The sequence below is a fragment of the Alligator mississippiensis genome, chromosome 2 (genome assembly GCF_030867095.1).
Source record: "Alligator mississippiensis isolate rAllMis1 chromosome 2, rAllMis1, whole genome shotgun sequence".
NCBI lineage: Eukaryota > Metazoa > Chordata > Crocodylia > Alligatoridae > Alligator > Alligator mississippiensis.
Window position 1 is genome coordinate 120,819,916 of NC_081825.1, and position 18,479 is coordinate 120,838,394.

The 18,479-nt window shown below is 43.1% G+C and overlaps 1 protein-coding gene across 4 annotated transcripts in view; it reads right to left on the minus strand.

Annotated features, from left to right (window-relative positions):
* SYNPO2 (synaptopodin 2) overlaps window positions 1-18,479 on the minus strand; it is a 137,450-nt gene that overhangs the window by 40,956 nt on the left and 78,015 nt on the right. The gene's annotated exons all lie outside the window — the stretch shown is intronic.

Here is an 18,479-nt window from a genome sequence, read left to right on the forward strand (position 1 = left end):
ACCTCTTGGTGAACTGCCCAAAGCTTGCAACTTGAGGAGTGATCAGACTTTCAACAGAGAGGCTCATCCCCTTGCAGCATACATAAATAGAATCCATCTTCAGGGCAATGCTGTGTCTCATCATACCTAACTCTTCTGACAGCACTTCATTTCTTATCTATGATGAAGCATGCTTCCTGTCACTTACAGCAAATATGACAGCAACCCCCCTGATTTACCAATAAAGCATAATGTTGCTGTATTTCCTTTGTTGATGAAGTATTTTAAATGTATATAACATAATCTTCCATTCGTGTCGGAGAAGGGAGTTTCTCTCCTCCTGTCCTTTACCTCCAAATCCAAAACTGGCCTTGTTCATTCAGATGAAGCACAGTCTCTCCTGTTGGTTCAGTGGCTTCTTTCCCAGCCTCTGCCAGCTGCAAACAACATCTACTATCTCTCTGCTCTCCCCAAACACCTCTCAGCTGTCCTCAGTAAGAGATCCCTGCTGAAGCTAATGGGAGGACAGCAGCTAATTGCAGTGGAAAGAGACAGCTGGACAATCAACAGCAGTATGGTAGCCTGAGCATAGAATAACCACAGTAGCTTTGCACTGGTCTAACCCTGGGACATTGGATCCATTGGGTCAGGACCTCTGTTATCCATAACAAGGCCAGTCAGAAAAGTTCTGCTTTTTGTTCTCTCTGACAATTTCTAGGAATATGAAAATAAATTATCATCATCCAGATTTTTAGACAATGACCTATTATTGACACCCCTCCCCCCAACTTCAGATTTCAGGTTTCTGGTTTTCTAATGAAAGACCAAAATTTTTACAGAAAGGCAGTCAGTTCCTACTAACATTTTTGTTTCTGCTAACATTGTTTTGGTGCAAAACCCCCCTATAATTTTCCCATCAAAAACCATTTAAACAAAAACACCTTTTACAGCCTATGAGAAAACAGAGAGCCGTTTTAAACTGTTACACAGTTAACACTAAGGAGCCTTCATATGGGTCTGGGGCATGCAGAGATAAGACTCATGCCCATATAAAACACAAGAGATTTCATCAAAGGCGTTGATGCCTTGAGTTGTATTCATGTGAAACCAGTACAGCTTACTCCCTTCTGGTTTATTTGAGATGTTTTCAATCCCTTGTCCTGTCCCTACCCCCTTTCATGTGTGGCCCTCTCCTTTTAGGCTATTGTTTTTTAAGAGAGTTGAAAATCTCCTTCCTTTAGTGCTAGGGAAACTTCTGTTCTAATTTTAAAGACCCACTTGCTTTTCAGTGTTTGCACTTTTGATGTGAAATTGTCACTGCCGCAGACTGTACTGAACCTGTCTAGACACCAGTTGCTCTGCTGGAATATTCGAGCACTTCTTTCCTTGCCTTTGGTGTGATCTGCATTGCCAGGCATGAAAGTTCTGCCGCCTACGTCTCTCTTTTCAGTGATACTCGGTGTGCTGATTACTACTTCAGACTGCCATATTATTTCTTCACATTACAAAATTACCATCATTTAACAATGAAACTTCAGCATAAATATTTATCCTGAATTCTGAAAATTTGAAACCTTGCCAGTTCATTATTCTTGCGTTAGTCTAAACAGCTGTACACTGGAAAGTATATACAATTTTCATGAGATAAAGGGGTTTTTTTTCCATACAAGACTGAAGTTAGGCAAAAACAATAATGTATTGAACTTGCACAGTGCTGGGTAAACTATCTTCTGGAAGTAAACTCAAGACTATGCAGATTCATTTTAATTTGCCTCAGTACTTTCTTCTTTATATAATATGCTGGTTTGGGCATCGCTCTTCTTGAAAGAGTTTAATTATAGAACATAAAGAATGGCTCTGGATTATTTGGACAGTTTTGCTAAATTGTCTATGTAACCTTTTTCTGCCCTTGTGCACTGTGCAGTAAAAATGGACCACTTCTTGTGTCTGAATAATTCAACTTGTGGTGATGAATCACTGAAAACCACTTCTTGGTTAAAGGATAATTGTAAGTATCCCCATTTTCATCAGAATGTGCCTGTTTCTATGGGCCTGGAAGGCTTAGATTTATCTTGCACAATGGTAGGTGTTTTTCATTTTTTCTCACAACCCAATTTTTTCACAGATGCATCAAGGACCAGCTGAAATAACTGTCTTCTACCATTCTTTTTAAGTGAGTGAAAGTTGTCTACTTCTTTGCCAGCCTATTTACTCTTTCTTAGCATACTTCCAGGTCTAAAGGGGAATTATCCAGTCATCTACTCTGATGCCCAGAACAGTGCAAGCCATAAAATCTCACTATTTGATTCTTGTTTCAAGCCCATGTTTTCCAGTAGAGCTTGAGCACATTTTTTAGAATGACATTCAATCTTAATTTCAAGATTGCAAGTGATGAGGAACTGGCCACATCCGGGGGCAGATTTTGCAAAAAGGGGATATGAGAACAGCAGCCAGTGTTGTAGACGTGGCTGCACCTCCACTCCCAAATCCTCAGCACAACCGTGACAGGCAGGCCACACTGCAGGAGCAGCAGCCGGGAACTATTTCAATCCCTAAATCAGTTAAGAATTTTCCCTGTTCTTGGCACCACCGCCCTTCTCCTCTATGCTTAAGGGCACCTCCCATCCCATTCTCTGCCTCTCTCGCTCACTGCTGCTACTGTCTGCAGCAGCTCCAGGGGTAGGGGGGAATCCAGAGCTGTTCCTACCACTCTCCAGCTAGGCTTTGTAGGGAGCCCAGCTCAGCAGGGGACAGCAGCAAGGAGGTGACAGGTTCCCTATTCCTGTGCCAGCTCTCAGGTTGGTAGGGAACCCTGGGGGTACCAAGAAGAGAGGGTAAACCCACCCATTACCACCACTGCTGCTGTCCCAGGCTGATTTGGGCTTTCTGGGTAGCTTGGCTGAAGCAGGCCAGGAGCAGCTCTGGAGTTCCTCCTACCCCAACCCCTAGATTAGCCAGGAACAGCAGCAGTATTGGGTTGGGGAAGGAAGGAATGGGAGGGGAGAGGACATACAGCTGAGCCCAGATAATTCTTACCTGCTGATACTTAAGAGTGAGTTATTCTTAATTGTTCTTGTCTTAAATATGCTAAATAAATTAATACTTTTAAAAGACTCTGAATGTATGAAAGTTTTCCAAATCTTGAATTATCCTGAACCCTTCCTAATTTGTCAACATCCTTTATAAAAGGATCAGATATCTAGACTGAATAATATGATCAGAGTTGTTTCACTGTTTTTGTGAATCAAGTACTTAATATGGGGGTAATTGTTGGTTCTTCAAACATACTGCTTATTCTGCCTTTGGTGCTAGGCACCTAGGGGTCAAAGGTTAAAACAAATCTCTTATTTTGAATACAAGATTGCCTGATTTTAAAATAATCTGAAAGTAGATATAAAGATGGTTATGGGTATGCTTATGGGTATGGCTCGCCGTATAGATGGCTATGGGTTGAGCCTGACAGTCACCCTGCATAAAAGAGAGAAGAAAGAGGCTAAAGGAGTGAGATCTTAAAGGGTGACTAGAAAAGGGGCTTGAAATTACAGGCAAAGACACTGTTCCTTGTTGTTTGATTCCTGCTTCATCTGAGGAAACAGGATTTCATCAAATAAACATCTGAGTTCTACCTCCTAACTGTGGAACAACCCACAGGATCCTGAATTTGTGGAACACCACTTGGATTAAAAAGGAGTCACAAAAATCTTTGGCCAAATTTTTTGGAGGCGCACTTAGGCATCAAACTCTTATTGCCTTTCAATGCCAGGAAGGGTTGGTGCCCAGTTTTGTTAGGCTGTTTTGAAAATCGCAGCCATACAGTGCCTGTACATGAGCATGGAGGCTGGTCCGATGTGCTGTAATTACAGTGCATTGGAGTAGACTCGATTAATTGAGTTTGCTGGAGTGTGGTAATCCAGCAGATGGTGGTGGGGGCACTTGAACTAAAGGTTGTTTGACAAGTTTAGTTTAAGTGCCCCCACTGCCATTTTAAAGCATGAGGACACTGATAGACACAATGCTGTGGTGCTTTAATTAGAGTGGCTCTCAGACCTACTCTTATTAAAGCACCACCCCTCCCTGGCCCCAGAGCATGTGTAAAAGTGCCCACAAAGTTCAATTGCCCATGCTCCAGAACTACTTAAGGAAGCTGACTGACTTGCATATAAGCAAAACTCTGCCATAAGAAAGCATAGCAGACTGCGAGATCTCTTCTTTCTTTTTTTTTTGTAGAAGCTTCAGAATAAGGAAAAGGGTCATTTAAGATCATATGATACTTGCTGAAAGTCACCATATTAGGTGGCATAAATGGCCAGGCCCCTATTTATAATAATACTGATAGAGCTTTAACCACAGCAATACTTCTGATTGCTGGAATAATTAAGGTCTGTTATATGGATGGAGTCAAAGAAGACCAAGCAGTGTAAATATAGATGTAAGTATCCTAAATCTCAATGTAAGCCAATCAAACATTTGATTTTTTGGTAAAAAGTGTTCCAGTAACCACAATTAATGTCATAGACACATAGGTTAGGTACAGACATTGTACATAAACTGGTAAAAGTGATCGGAAACCAGTCTAAACCTGTAACAGAACAGAAGTTCAGAACACGTAGACTGGTTTCAAAACGGCAGAACCTGGTATAAGACCTGGATGGATGTAGTATTAGATTTAATCAGTTTAGGTTAGAGCCATAGGCGAGGCATAGGTGGGCTACAGGAGGGTACCCCAGCCCTGAGCCTGGAAGCTGGGGGCATGGATCCTGCATGGCAGGGGGCTCCACTCCCCCGCATCCCCACCCCCTGATTTCCAGTGCTTCAGACAGCCACACAGCCCCAGCCTTGGCTCCCCCAGACTGGAGCCAGGATAGCTGGGGCACCCATGTGGTGGGAGCTCCATTCCTCTCCCCAGCCCCCTCTGACAGCCAACAGCTGGCAGGGGGCGGGGCAGGTCTGGGACCTGCTGACCAATCAGGGCTGTCCAGCTGCTTGTTTGCTTGTCTGGGCTCAGAATTCTTTGGCAGCCTCCTGTGAGCGCCCCCAGCCTGCTGGCCTCTGCCATTGCTGACCACCTCTGTGCCCACCCTGCAAGGGCAAACATGAGTACTGTTTGCTCCCCAACTAGTCTAGGGTGCTCAGAAAAAGCTGTAAAAGTTAGTGCGAATCTGCCTTGGGCTTTTTGAAACTCTGTACCTAGTTTAGGGTCATTGGCTAGGTACAGACTTTACATTTAATGCACTTTAAGTGAACAGAAAGCACTTTACAGCCGTAACAGAACAGATACTTGTGGCTTTAAAAAATGGTGAGTCCTGCTCTAAGTTAACCCTGGATGGATGTATACTAACTTAAAATGCTTTTTTTTAGAGTGCTTTATCAATTGTCTGCCAGATCCCATTGAGGGTTAACTTAAAAGCATGATTGCTGCCATCTCAGGTGGCATAGTGCAGGGCTGCTCTAGCCTTGGGCAGAGCTCTCTTGCTTTGCCAGAGTGCTGGGCCAGCCCTGCCCCCTTGGCTGTCACCGACCTGAGTCAGCCTCATGTGCAGCCAGGGTGGGTGGGGAGTGGGGTTTCTGTCCCTGCAGCTGCCTTGACCCCATGGTGTGCCACAGTCTGGTGGTGTGGGGGTGGACTGCAGGGAAGGACTTCAGGATGCAGCATGCCTCTGCTTGGCCAGGGCTGCTGTATGAACACAGACCAGCAAGAGATTTGACTTCCCGGCTTTGCCTGCAGCAGCCCCCACTGGGCTGCATTGCAGCTGCTGACTGTAGCTGTCAAAAGGCTGGAAACCCCCTTGTGTGGATCCAGTTCACCCCACTGAGACCTCAGCCATCGAGATGTGGGAGGATGCTTGTGGTGGGGTGGCTTCATTCTCTCCCACCTGCCCCCAAACTGCTGCTGACAGTCACCAGCTGGCAGGGCAGGGTGAGGCTGGGGAGAGGGACCACACTGGCAGCCTCCTGTGAGGCGTGCTGGAGCACCCGCAGTGGCCAGTATGGCCAGATGGCAAGCCCCTCCCACCACACAGCAAACATCTGCTCAGTTGGCTCCCACGCGAACTTACTCCCACTTTAAAGCACAGTAAGATAGACTGTTTCTTTCAGGGGCTTTTTGAACATCTGTACTTAGCCTATGTTCCCTGCAATCTCCTTTTTCTTATGCTAAAAATATTATAAAATTCCATCTCCTCCATTATTATATAACCACCCCCCCACCAGCAAATGCACAGGCTAGCAAAACTATTTAAGTGTATTAACAAATTATCTCTCTGTTCAGTAGAATTAACAATGCACAGCACAGTATGTCATTCTGTGTGCAGGAAACAGAAATACTGACTGGAACAAACTATTAAAATATATTAGTGTTCTCTGTTTCATAAGAAATGGGAGAACTAAAAATATTGCAGTGGAAAATGAACCTGACCTGCATTTAGACAATTACAGAGTTTAGAAGGGCCTGATTTTTAATGCTTACTCACAGACTGTCCTTTATGTGAATAGTCTGACTGAACTCAAAATCATGAGAGAAGACTGACTATGCTTACTGCATGTCTACATATCCCAGTGCCCCTCAGTTCTGGTTTTTGGCACTGCTCCTGCTTTTGTGCTGAACTATTCCAAGCAGATATTGCTGAATGCTCTGAATTCCATAATGGAGAAGCGCTCACATGGACAGTGGGTTCTATGCTGAGGCCACCAAAGTCACCATGCACAGCAGCTACCCTGGTCGCTCCACCCTAGTTACACTACTGATGTAGAAATATAAAACAATGTCTGTCTCCTCCAGGGAAAACAGGCATGGTTCTCTATTGCCTTCATTTTGCATAGCTATTTTTACCAGTGTCAAATGCTACCAAATCAGAAATCTCTACTTGCCTGCTTTAATGTGCTTTAACATGACACCTTATTTTCATTTTGCATAGGTGAAACAGACTAAACCAAATGTCTGACAATGGAGCAAGCCGTGGGCTTGCTGCTTTTGGTTATTTTCATTGCCAGTCAACCTCTGGAAATGGGTCCTATTTTAATCTTAACTAGGTCCCCTGGCTATTGTACGCTGTCTGCCTTGAAATGGCAAGTGGTGAGCTGCACATTGAGTAGTTCTGCAAGGGGTATTCATGGGAGTAGTGACTACTCAGGGAATTATACCTTTGTTACCCTAAGTACTACAGAATGCTTCCAGAATTCATGCCTGAGCACACTCCGCTTTTCAAAGCATAGACTGAATTTTCCTATGGGCGTACAACGCTACCAGGCACACAGGCATGCTACTGAACTACAAATAATATGGTGTAGCATGAGCTGATCCTCTGCACTGAACCAACTGTGGACCTTCTGTGGACACTAGCATGAGAAGCTATGTTAGACTTGCAATATCTTCACTGTCCTTGAGCCCTAAACCTGCCTGCCCTATTTGAGGGTACACTTTGTAATTGCTATTATATTACAGGTCATACTTTTATAGTGTTAGCTACAGATATTTTGGAAACAAGGTTGTGCTAATTACGTGACCACATAGCTGCATTAGGGAGGATACAAAAAAACCCATCATATACTATCACATGACTGAATTAATAACCTTTCCAATTCTTTGTCTTGTTTTTACCCCTCCTGGTCTCCTCCTCCTCTTTATCTCTAATCCTGTCACTATTTAAAATAGTATTTATAATGCTAAATGCCCACATTTGGTCCATCTTCTATCTCTTGTCAGCAGCCAACAATCTACCAGTCTCCAGTGCTAAGTACAGACAGTCAACAAGCCTGAGGCTGAATCAATTCAATGTTTGCAGGTTAGTCTAAGCTGTGTAGATTGAATCGATAAGCAGGTGAACAGACATTCACTTTTGATTCCAGAAATGCAGTCACATGTCTGCAGTGTCCCAGGCCAGAAGTTGCAGGGTGGAGTGCTAGAGCACACCTCCCTACTCAGTTGGAACAGACAGCTTGGGCCCAAACTAGCCCACCTGCCCTGCAAGGGGGGGGGGGAGGGGAAAGAGCTGTAGGGGAGGTGCAAAGCATTCTGGAACACTGGGGGAGTGTGAGTTAACTTGAATCTGGAGAGGATCTGGGAAAGAAGTTCAATAAACTGATTTAAATCAGTCAAGTCTGATACTACATCCATCCGGGTTTATCTTAATCCAGGTTTGGCCATTTTGAAAGCAGTTTAAGTGCATTGAATTTCTGTTGGGTTACAGATTTGAACCAGTTTATGATCACTTATACTAGTTTATGTGTAATTTCTGTCCCTTGCCCAGCTGGGCTATAAATCAGCACCTCTGAAAGCAGTGGTGCCTCTTGTCAATCACTCTGCAGACTATGATTCATTGCTTAGAGGGACTTGCTGGACTAACTCAAATCCCTTGCTGGAATTACTGTATCGAAGTTCATAGAATTAACACCAGAAGAGGTTTTGGCTCAGGATGCATACAGAACTAAGTGACTAGCAAGTACCAGAAGACATATTTTTAAATTGTTAAGGGAGCATGAAAGGGAAGCAACTGTGAGGTGGTACCATAATAAAATCACAAGATTGCCTCGATTTAACAATAAGTGGGTGTATGTGGTAATGCCAGATACAGCAGCTGGAAAGCCCCAACTACAGTTACTGATTGTTTCAAAATTGCTAATTTGCCTAAAGAGCTTTGTTACTGACCAAATTGAACTTGTTAAGTCTCTAGAGAGCCTAAAAAAGCCAGTGGCTACATCAGTCTTCCACTAGAAAGCTATATTCTCAGCTGGTATGAAATCAATATAGCTAGACCAGTTTATACCTGGGAAGAATTTGGGAAAATGTCTATCTACAGCTTATAAATGGTTGTAATTGTTATGAGGTTGTGACTGAAAACTGTTGTGTCGTAGAACATGTCTGTGTATCTACTTCTGTTAACAAAAACTTTTGTTGTTCATGTACACAAAACTAGGGACAATGGAGCCTCTGTTATTTTAACAGCTGGGTTTTCATCAGACCACTAGTATGCTGAGGGGGTCATCGCATGCTGGGAAACAGCATTTATTCATTTTTCTTTACTTGCCTGCAAAAATGGAATTTGGAGAGGACAAAAAGGCAGAGCTGACAAATAGGCATAAAAATATCCACAAAAACAAGACTGGAAATGGGATGCCCTGGAAACGTTGGGTAGGAACCTTTTGTAGCAGGAAGGGCCTCAATTAATTGTTGGACCAACCACAGTCAGAGAAGGTGAGTTAAGCTAGTGGAAAGACTCCTTGATGCAGGAGACACGCTATAAGAAAATAATTCTCTATGTGCTCAGATGGCATGACCACAGCTCCAAAGTGGTAAGGAAACTGAGGAAGGGAAATGGGTGTAAAAATGTAGACAAAAAATGTATATTGAGCCTAAAGCTGTACAACTTGGTACAGAGTAATGGTGTTTTAGAAACTCATGCAAAGCTTTGCTTTCTTGTGCCTCTGAAGAGCATGTTGTGAACATAGCTGCAGCTCAGGGAGAGGGTGTGTTTAAGCTAGGGGGAAGTTTTGGGGGTTGGCAGTAGGGAATTGGAGTGCAGCTCCCAGTCTTAGGAAAGAGTGCTAGAGAGATTGATGATCTGCACTCTGATAGGATATCAGGCTCCAGGCATGGGGCAGGCGTGGATTTTGCTCAGACTCCAGAGGTATAGTTAGTTCACACTGGCCCCAGAGGTAGGGACTGAACACAGGAGTCTGGTGAACCTGTAGATAGGAGGAGCTTGATTAGATTGGTAGCAACACCAGCTAGAGCTAAGGACCAGCATGTTAAATTGACTCCAGACCCTGACAAACCTAAACCATTCCCTTTAAAATTCCCTTGGGAGATAATAATATACAGGAGGCAGTCCAGGATCATTTATACTCTAAAGTTGGCAAGTTCCCTTATCTTTGATCTCTTCCTAAAACATTTGTATTAGGAATTTGGGAAATTCAGACTAGAAAAAGAAAAGGGCAGGCTAGAGAAGGAGAACTTCATAATTCACCCATTTGTAAAGATGGCTTTCACCTGTAATACATTTACATTTAAAATATTACTTTCCTGCTAGGTCTTTAAACATAAGGTAACGGTAGAGCAGCAGAGAGATGTAGAATGCTGTGTGCACATCCTTGTCCACAGTTTTTCTGATACCTAAGTTTTGGGATCATAGGAAAGTTATATACTTTACTTTCAGATATCATCCTTTTGTAGTTTGAACCATCCCTTCTTCCCTTATCCATGAGAGAGGCTAGTATATATCATGAAAAGCATTGCACCTATATGTATTGCAGACATAGTTCAGAAACACCATGTTTTAGTACAAATCAATCAAGCTGTGGTTGTACTGAAAAATTATACATATGCTGCCAGAGTGGAATAAAGGTACAGGTCGATTATTTATGAATCAAAGGATCATTTTTGTTGCTTGAAGCCAGAGAGCAGACTGACCTCAGTGGAAGGAAAAGCTTGCTCGAGTTTCCAAAATCTGTACCTGCTATCATCTTGCTAATGGCTCCCTTTTTTTCTGGCTGAAATCCAAAACTAGTAACTGAAGAAGGGATGAAGTAATGACTTCCAAAATATTGATCTGGTATGTCGACGACACAGCAAATTTCCCAAAAGTGAGCTCTGTGTGTTACATTAAGGCTTGGCCTTATGCTAAAAGACATTGTACAAGATAAACTTGCAGCTCTGCTTTTATTAATGTTGTATGGTGTTTGGTGTTTTACTGCATGTTTTTTTTAGGGGGAGCTATATTCTAGTTTCATGCTTTATATGACAAAAGGCCACACTACTTACTCTGAGTGCTACTTTTGGTTTGAAGAACTTGTGACTTCACATTGAATAATAAATATACAGCTACACTGTAGGGTACCCATCCCTGTTATACTCTATTGCTTTACTTTTCTTTCTATTACCTTCTCTATCCATGGCCTGCTGCATAATTTTTCACTCCTAGTGAACTTCATTGACACAGCAGCTATATGTCCCTTTCTGCTATTTCATCCCCTTCAAAAAAGGCAGAATAATTAAATTTCATAGAGTTCATAGATTTCATAGACACTAGGCCTGGAAGGGACCAGCCCCCTACTCCAAGGGCAGGAAGTCAGGGTCAAAGGATCCCAGCAAGATAAACATCCAAATGTTTCTTGAAAGTGTCCAGAGTAGGCGCTTGCACCACCTCTGGAGGGAGTCTATTCCAGGCCTTGGGGACTCCGACAGTAAAGAAGTTTTTCCTTATGTCCAGTCTAAAACGGTCTTGCAGGAGTTTGTGACAATTGGACCTTGCCATCCCATATACTTTGTCTGATGGGCTGATGAACCTATCATCAAGATTTTGTTGCACATGTAAGTTGTGCACAAGTTGCACGTAGCCTTCTGTTTAGTAAGCTAAGTAGATTTTTTGGCAACTTTTAGTCTACAGTATGCTCTCCAGTCTTTCAATCATTTTCATGGCTGAAGGTGTGTGTACATGTGGGTGTGTGTGTGGGTGCATGGTGGGGTGGTTCCAAGGGGATGCAGTGGCATGGTTGCAACTCCCTTTCCTTTGTTTCCTGCTGCCAGCATAGGGAAGAGGTCCCAGACCTTCATTAGGGCAGTGAGGGTAGGTGGCTGTGAAGGAGTTAATGCAACTCCCTAACACTCACTCCAACTCAGCACCTGCTGCAGAGAGCTGCTTCTGCTCTGGGTAGAGCAGGGTGGGGGTGGGATACCATGCAGACCACCAGAAAGCCACAGTGGCAGTGGGAGTGTTACCTGACACAGCTGGAGTTCCCTGCACTTCAGTATCTGTTGCTGTGGCAGTGGCACTACATGGGGAAAGCAGGGCATGAGCTCCAGATGCCAATTTGGGGGACAGGCAGATTGGGGCACCCAGGAAGTAGTTCTGCAAGCAGGATCCCATTGCCAGTCACAAAGCCAGAGCCCAAACCTGCCCGATCATCAAAGCAGCAACCAAAGCGCAAGGAGTTCAGGCCATGTCAAGTAACACTGCAGCCGCTATGGTCACACTTTGGAGATGCTGCTGGAGTCCCCGGTTTGTCAGGGTCATCCAGGAGGGCCAGACAGGGAGCAGGCACAGGAAGGGTGAACTCCTGGATTCAGGTAATCTTGAAAGTAGCAAGAGCTAGAGATAAGAACCTCTTCAAGATCCTTCCTCTTTAGGACAGAATGTGGAAGCCTTGCGCCCTGGATACATGTTCTCCCATGAGGTCCAGCTACTTCTTCACCTACTGGTAGAAAACTTGGGGCTCCAGAAATTCCCCATTCCTTCAAACAAAATGGTAAAAAATGCTCATATAGCTAAATGCAAGGCCATATATTTAGGGGGATAAAAGAGTGCTTATCATAACTACAGAAAGTGGATTGAATTCAGGAAAGAAATTTCAGTGTTGCAGTAGACAAGCAATTCAACATAATCTCACAGAGCAATGTTGTGGCTAAAAAGGTTAAGGTGATCTTTGGATACATGAGGAACTGAGTAGTAAAAAATTGACCCTATGATTTAAGGGTCACAAAAATGCCTAACATTAAGCCCTTTGAGTCTCTCACTGTTAAACTTGTATATATAAAGACTGAGATGTTATCATTGGGAGAATATACAAGACTCTAATGGTCCCTTTAGTTAGAAAAAACATAACATGGCTTTCCAATTCAAATTAGAAATTGTTAAGAGTAAGGATTGAAACAAACTACCAAAGGGAGTGGTGAATTCACTCTTTTACTGTCTTCGGATCAAAGCAAGATGCTTCTCTGGAAGATTAGCTTTAGCTAAAGATAAATCATTTGGTGCCATACAGTGTCCTACATTATGTAGGAACTCAGATAAAGTCATCCAATGCAGCAGTAGGCAACCTTTTCCAGCTGCAGGCCAGAATGGCCTGCTTTGGGTTAGAGGAGTTGGGTGGCTGGGTGCTAAGATCTACTTGCAGCCAGCGCTTCTCCCAGCAGTATCATGGAGAGAGCAACTGCAGCCAAAGTTTCATACTGCTGAATGCTGCTGAAGCCCTACTTCCACAAGCTGGAACAAATGGTTCTGCAGGTCAGATCCGGCTCATGGGCCATAGGTTGCCAACCCCTGATCTAACAGTTCTTTCTATCCTTGGAATTGAAAAGTTTATTAGTGCTTAAATAATATTCAATCAGCGCTATCTGTGATGAGTCTTGCTCAGCATAACTTACTGATATACAGCCCAGGCATAGGCCTGTGTGAGTATTTATAGTTTATTTCATTGAGGCATAATCCTAAATTATTCATTGGGCAAAATACTGAGGCTAAGAGCTTAGCAGATTCACAGAAGTTTGGGATGTTTGCATAGATAATAAAACCATTCAGTAGTTTATATAGAATTGAAGTAATTAAAAAAAAAACCCCACAGCTGCAAAGAGTATAAACATGTGTTACCACTTAAGCCAATGAGAAAGTTAGAAAAAATATCTTCTATCTGGGCAGTTTATATATTCCACTGTTAATCACTTCTGTGTTTTTCTTCCTCTGAAATACCAGGTACTGCTATTATGCAGGTATAGGACAGTGGAGCAGACTGACTTATTCTGGCAGTTTCTGAATTCTGTCAGGTCTTCACACCTTTAGGATGGATTCATCACTTGTAGCTTTCTGAGATGATGCCAAGCATAGGTTTTTGCTCTGTGACTGGGTTAGTGTTCAAGACTTTTTGGATTGAGGTTCCAGGCTCCACACCATTCATTAAAACAGATCAAAACTGGAATCAAGTTTGACACTTGAATATCTTTATGAATGCACGCAATGAGTGGCACTGCATCCTCTTTTGCCCGTTCTTTAACTCCGGAAAAGGGTGGGAACACGTAGGGAGAAAGATATTCCTGCAGAAAACAGAACAAACTGCCAGGAGCCAGTGAATATCCGCTAATAGGCTGGAAAAATGTGGAGTCTCATAGCTTGTTAATCGGGTACTACTGCCAGCTTCTTTTCAGTTTGTCCTACATGTTGCTATTTCACTAGACAGGGAAGAGGGAGAGTTGATTCACTGAGCCAAGGGGGAAAGGGAACTCTTCTGTTTTTAGCCCTGAAGGGGGAGTTGAATTCCACTTCATTTTTTTCATTATGAGCCTTTAGAGTAAGTCCACTGCAATGGATTTTTTTTCCTGTTGCTTTTTTTTTTCCTTGAAAAGGATGCAATTGTGCTGGGACACTGGAAGCCTGAGGATGCGGACACCTGATCATGGTAAGCACTGTGCTATCAAAACTTCCTCAGAGCAAAGCTACCTGGCATATTGGTAGAAAATGCTTGCAGCTGCCAGGATCTTACCTGTATCTTTCTAACCTACCATTAACTAAAAATGCTTCAATCAGCATAAAAATGGCGAACTCTGTCATAACAAACTCCCTGGGATCTGAGATGAATTTGATGCCGTAAACACATCGCTTCAAACCATGTGTAATATCTAGATACATTGTTTTGTGCTCTCTCATATCTGGAATTATGTATTGCTTAATGCAAGGTACAGGGAAGGCTGTAGAATAAAATTTATTGTTGGCAGGCACATACACTGATCTTAGTCCACAGAGCTGAGATAAGAGTATGTGAGAACTCTGCGTGTGTCAGGATTTTTGTGTTTCTTTTTGTAGGAAGGTAGGGGAAGCAATTTCTGGAAATCATTGTTCTCTACTTGGTTGCACCCCAAGAGCATGTCTGTGTAATGCAGTGGTTCCTGCTACCATCTGCTGCTTGGGCCACATGCTAATTTTCCTGACTAGCTCATTCCTAATTAATGATATGCTGACCATAAATTCATCTGACTAGCAGGCAAAGGAGCCACTCAGCTCCCAATATGCACTCCCTCAGACCGGCTCAGTCTTGCATCCATATCCTGTATCAATTACTCCTCTGTGCCTCTCCAGTCTCATTTTCACTCCATCAGTCATGTTTCCAAATTCTGTTGACATAGGAGGTTTCCTATTACAAGCCCAAATAAAAGAGATACCATGCTTGATCCTTAATGCAAAACTAGTCCAACAACAGCTACAACTAAATCCTTATGCCACCTTCTATGTCCGCTTCCCAGAAATGGCCTAATTGATGGCAGTCCCATACCATTGTCATCATGAATTTGCAAATATACAAATATGGCATGTGGCCATATGTGCAGAAGTAATAGAAGAGCAGCAAGCATGATGAGAACCAAGGTGTCTTATAGGTCTCCTTTTCTCTGACGATCACAGTTATCACTATCAATGATGTTGCTATGTTACACTGAAAAATGAATGAAACGTTGGATTTTTTTTGGTTGTTTGCCTCACTGCCCAGGCAACATTTCAATCAAAACTAAAAACCACAAGGTGAAGACGAGAAGTTTTGTCTCACTTCAGTTAATATTACAATATTAAGAGCAGCTGTGTTTGCACAGTGTCTCTGAAACCCGGGCTTGCGCTAGTCCGACCACTGTGAAGCTGCAAGTTGGCAGCTTCTTAAGGAATAGGCTTATTGAAAGAATACTACTGTATACTAGCTAATATACAGAGATATGCAATGGGGTTTTCTTGAAGAGAATATCAGCTACAATAGACAGCTCTAAAAAACAAAGCTACAAGACTGGAAGTGATCGGATGAATGTGAAACAAAATGCTGGATCCAGACTGCTCAAAGACGAGAGACAATCTCCCTGTAAAATTCAGCCAGTCTGTCAAACCCTCTGAACTTTAAAGGGGTGCTTGTTTGTGAAATTTGGCAGTTTCATTTCACAGGGCTTCATAAAGAATTTTTGTCCCCTAGTTTATGTTCGAGTGACTCTATAATCCCTTCCCTATGGTTTTACATTTGAAAGTGCAACTCAGCCAAACCTACCCATTTTTGTTTAGTTGCATTTCAAGCCAAACAAAAATCACACAGGCTTCACATGATTTTTTTTCATGTTTGCTTGGAACTTGACTGAGGTTCATGAATCTTGCTGAACTCCTTCATGTTCAATGCTTGTCATGAAATAGGACATTGGGTGTGTTCTGTCCCTTTCTGGTTTTTCTGGGGAAAAAAAAAACTTTTCAGGTCCAGTTAGGAGGCAGGAGCTGTTCATGCCTCTGTATTTCAGAATCCCTCCTTGACTGCATTTTTTCAAATTGAGGCCAGCAGCTGGATTTAACAATTTTGACTCTCAAAACAGAGAACTCCCCTAGCAAAAGTGTAAAGGTTGTGTGCATTGGCACCTACTCAAGCAATACTCCTCTTGTACCATCATCCCAGGGCTCTCTCTGAGAGCATTTTTTTTTCTAGTGAGTCAGCTGGGAATTCAAATGTTCATCAGCCTCAAGTGCCTGATTGCTCAAAAGGATGGAACTTGCAGGGAGATCATGACCCAACTTACAAGTGTGAGCTTGCCACATCTGCCTGCCTTTCTTAGGAGGTCAATGAACCCAGGGCCTGAGGTTTTTTTTATTTAGGCTTCTCATCTTCTGGTACCTCATGTTGGTAGGGCTGATAATAAAATGTAATTAGAACATAGCAATACGGTTTTGAAACAAAGAAGATAAATCTTCAAAGGTGTTGTACTGAAGCAATTTACAGGGTTGATTTAAGCAAGTAACTTGGAATTGGAGGACTTGGACTCTAGGCCCTGTCCTGCCACTGCCTCTGACATACACTTCCTAAATCAAGTCCTTAAGCAAGTCATGTAGGCCCAGGCCTCCAAATGTAGCTGCTGATTTTGGTTGTCCATGCTGAAACAGTTAGCCAAAATTGTAAAGACTCTAACCCTAGGTCTAAAATGTCCACCTAAGTCTAGCAGCCCATTGAGCTACTGTGATTTCTAGAGTGTACAAATTTCTGTAGACAGCAGCACACAAAGGATGGATGTGGCTGACATCAAATCTGGCTATCTCCATCTCCCCATCCCAAATGACAAGGTGCCCATTCACAGTTGGGTAAACTGGAAGGTGGCCTTTGGCATAATCTAGAGTGGGTTGAATTGATGCCTCTCAAGGCATAGCAAGGTGCCTTAAACCACTCTGCCTCCATATCTTTCCACCCAAAACTGGAGGGGATATGTTTCTAATACTAGACCCTTAGTCTCCCTAACAACTTGTCTATGCATAGAATTTGCACAGATTTCACACAATTGTCCTTTAACCTGGTATAGAGGCAAAACCCTGGGGATTGTTTTCAGCTTCAGTGATATGCTTTCATTTGTTTTAAACTTGTTCCTAACTGATCAATGCAAAACTAATATAACCTTTATTTAAACAGAAATAAGTATGCCCATGCAACCTTTTGCATTGTTTTAATATCAAATTCTAACTTTAAAAAGCAGACAACTTTCCTGTGAACTGCAGGAAGCCAGTTTGTAAACTAGATCCCGCTTCCTTGCATACTTCCTTCATATGACTGTTGAAAGGCTTCATTTATTAATTGGTTCATCCTCCAAGAAATTATACAATAGCTTGGTTTACTACAACGCTACCCAGACACTTACTTCTGCCAACCCAGACATAAAATGCTCAGGTCTGGAATCAGTGGGGACTGCAAGAACCACTCTTATTGAGTGCAGTCCAAATCATGGCCTGTCTCTTCTCATAAGGGTTTAAGCCAGAGGTGTCAGATTCACTTAGTGCCCCTGAAATGCAGGGCTTCTTGCTGGGCAGATCTGGACTGTGGAATGAGGAAGCTGATGTGGTGGTGGTAGTTCCAGCTCAGGACCAGAGCAGGCAACAGCAGCTCCAGCTCTGGCTATAGCATAGGGGATACAAGGGGGGGCGGGGGGGGGGGGGCAGCAATCGGTAAGATAGGGCCTTGGCAGTAGTGATCAGCAAGTGGGTAGAGCACAACCAGAGCTGTGTCAACCCTTTCTTGCCCTTCTGCCACTGATGGCTGACTGCACCAGGGCCCAAAAGCCCAGATTCTGTAGCAGGCTACTCCATGCTGGGTCCCTGACAAGGGTCTATGTTGATAGCCCAGACAGCTGGATAGAGCAGCTCTCTGGGCCAGATTTGGTCAGTGGGCCCTATGTTCAATACCCCTGGTTTAAGAGCTTGAGATTCATTTGCAGTTGAGTTGTTAATTGAGAAATACAATACTTTAAAAATACAGTGAATGTGTAAGATTAGACAATGGCCATGGAAAAGAATAGTCCTTATAGGAGTATGTGTGCATGGTTTTGACCAATACAACCTGATGTTGGTTATCTTCCTTTCCTTTCTTTTTGCTATATCATCACAACTGGCTTCAACTTCTAGGTCTTAGTTTTGTGCAGTTCATCTGTGGGTAGCAAACAGGCACACTTGTTCCTGAGTGGAGCTGCCACTTAGAAGTAATGACTAAGAGGTCCATGGACTGAAAGGGATATTACTGTGCAAGATCTGGCCTATTCTCATGACCTCCTTCTTCTGTCACTAGCCTTTGCTATTTGTCATCTGACTTTTTTCCTTGCCACTGATGATAAATAGCTGCTGACTTTAGGAAGAATTGTAGATTTGAATCTTAGGCCCTCGTATCTTCCCCACTGCCCAGTACTCTTGTCTCTTCTGACTACTGCCTTGTGCAAGTGACTGCCCTTTTTCACGTTGTGAACTTTA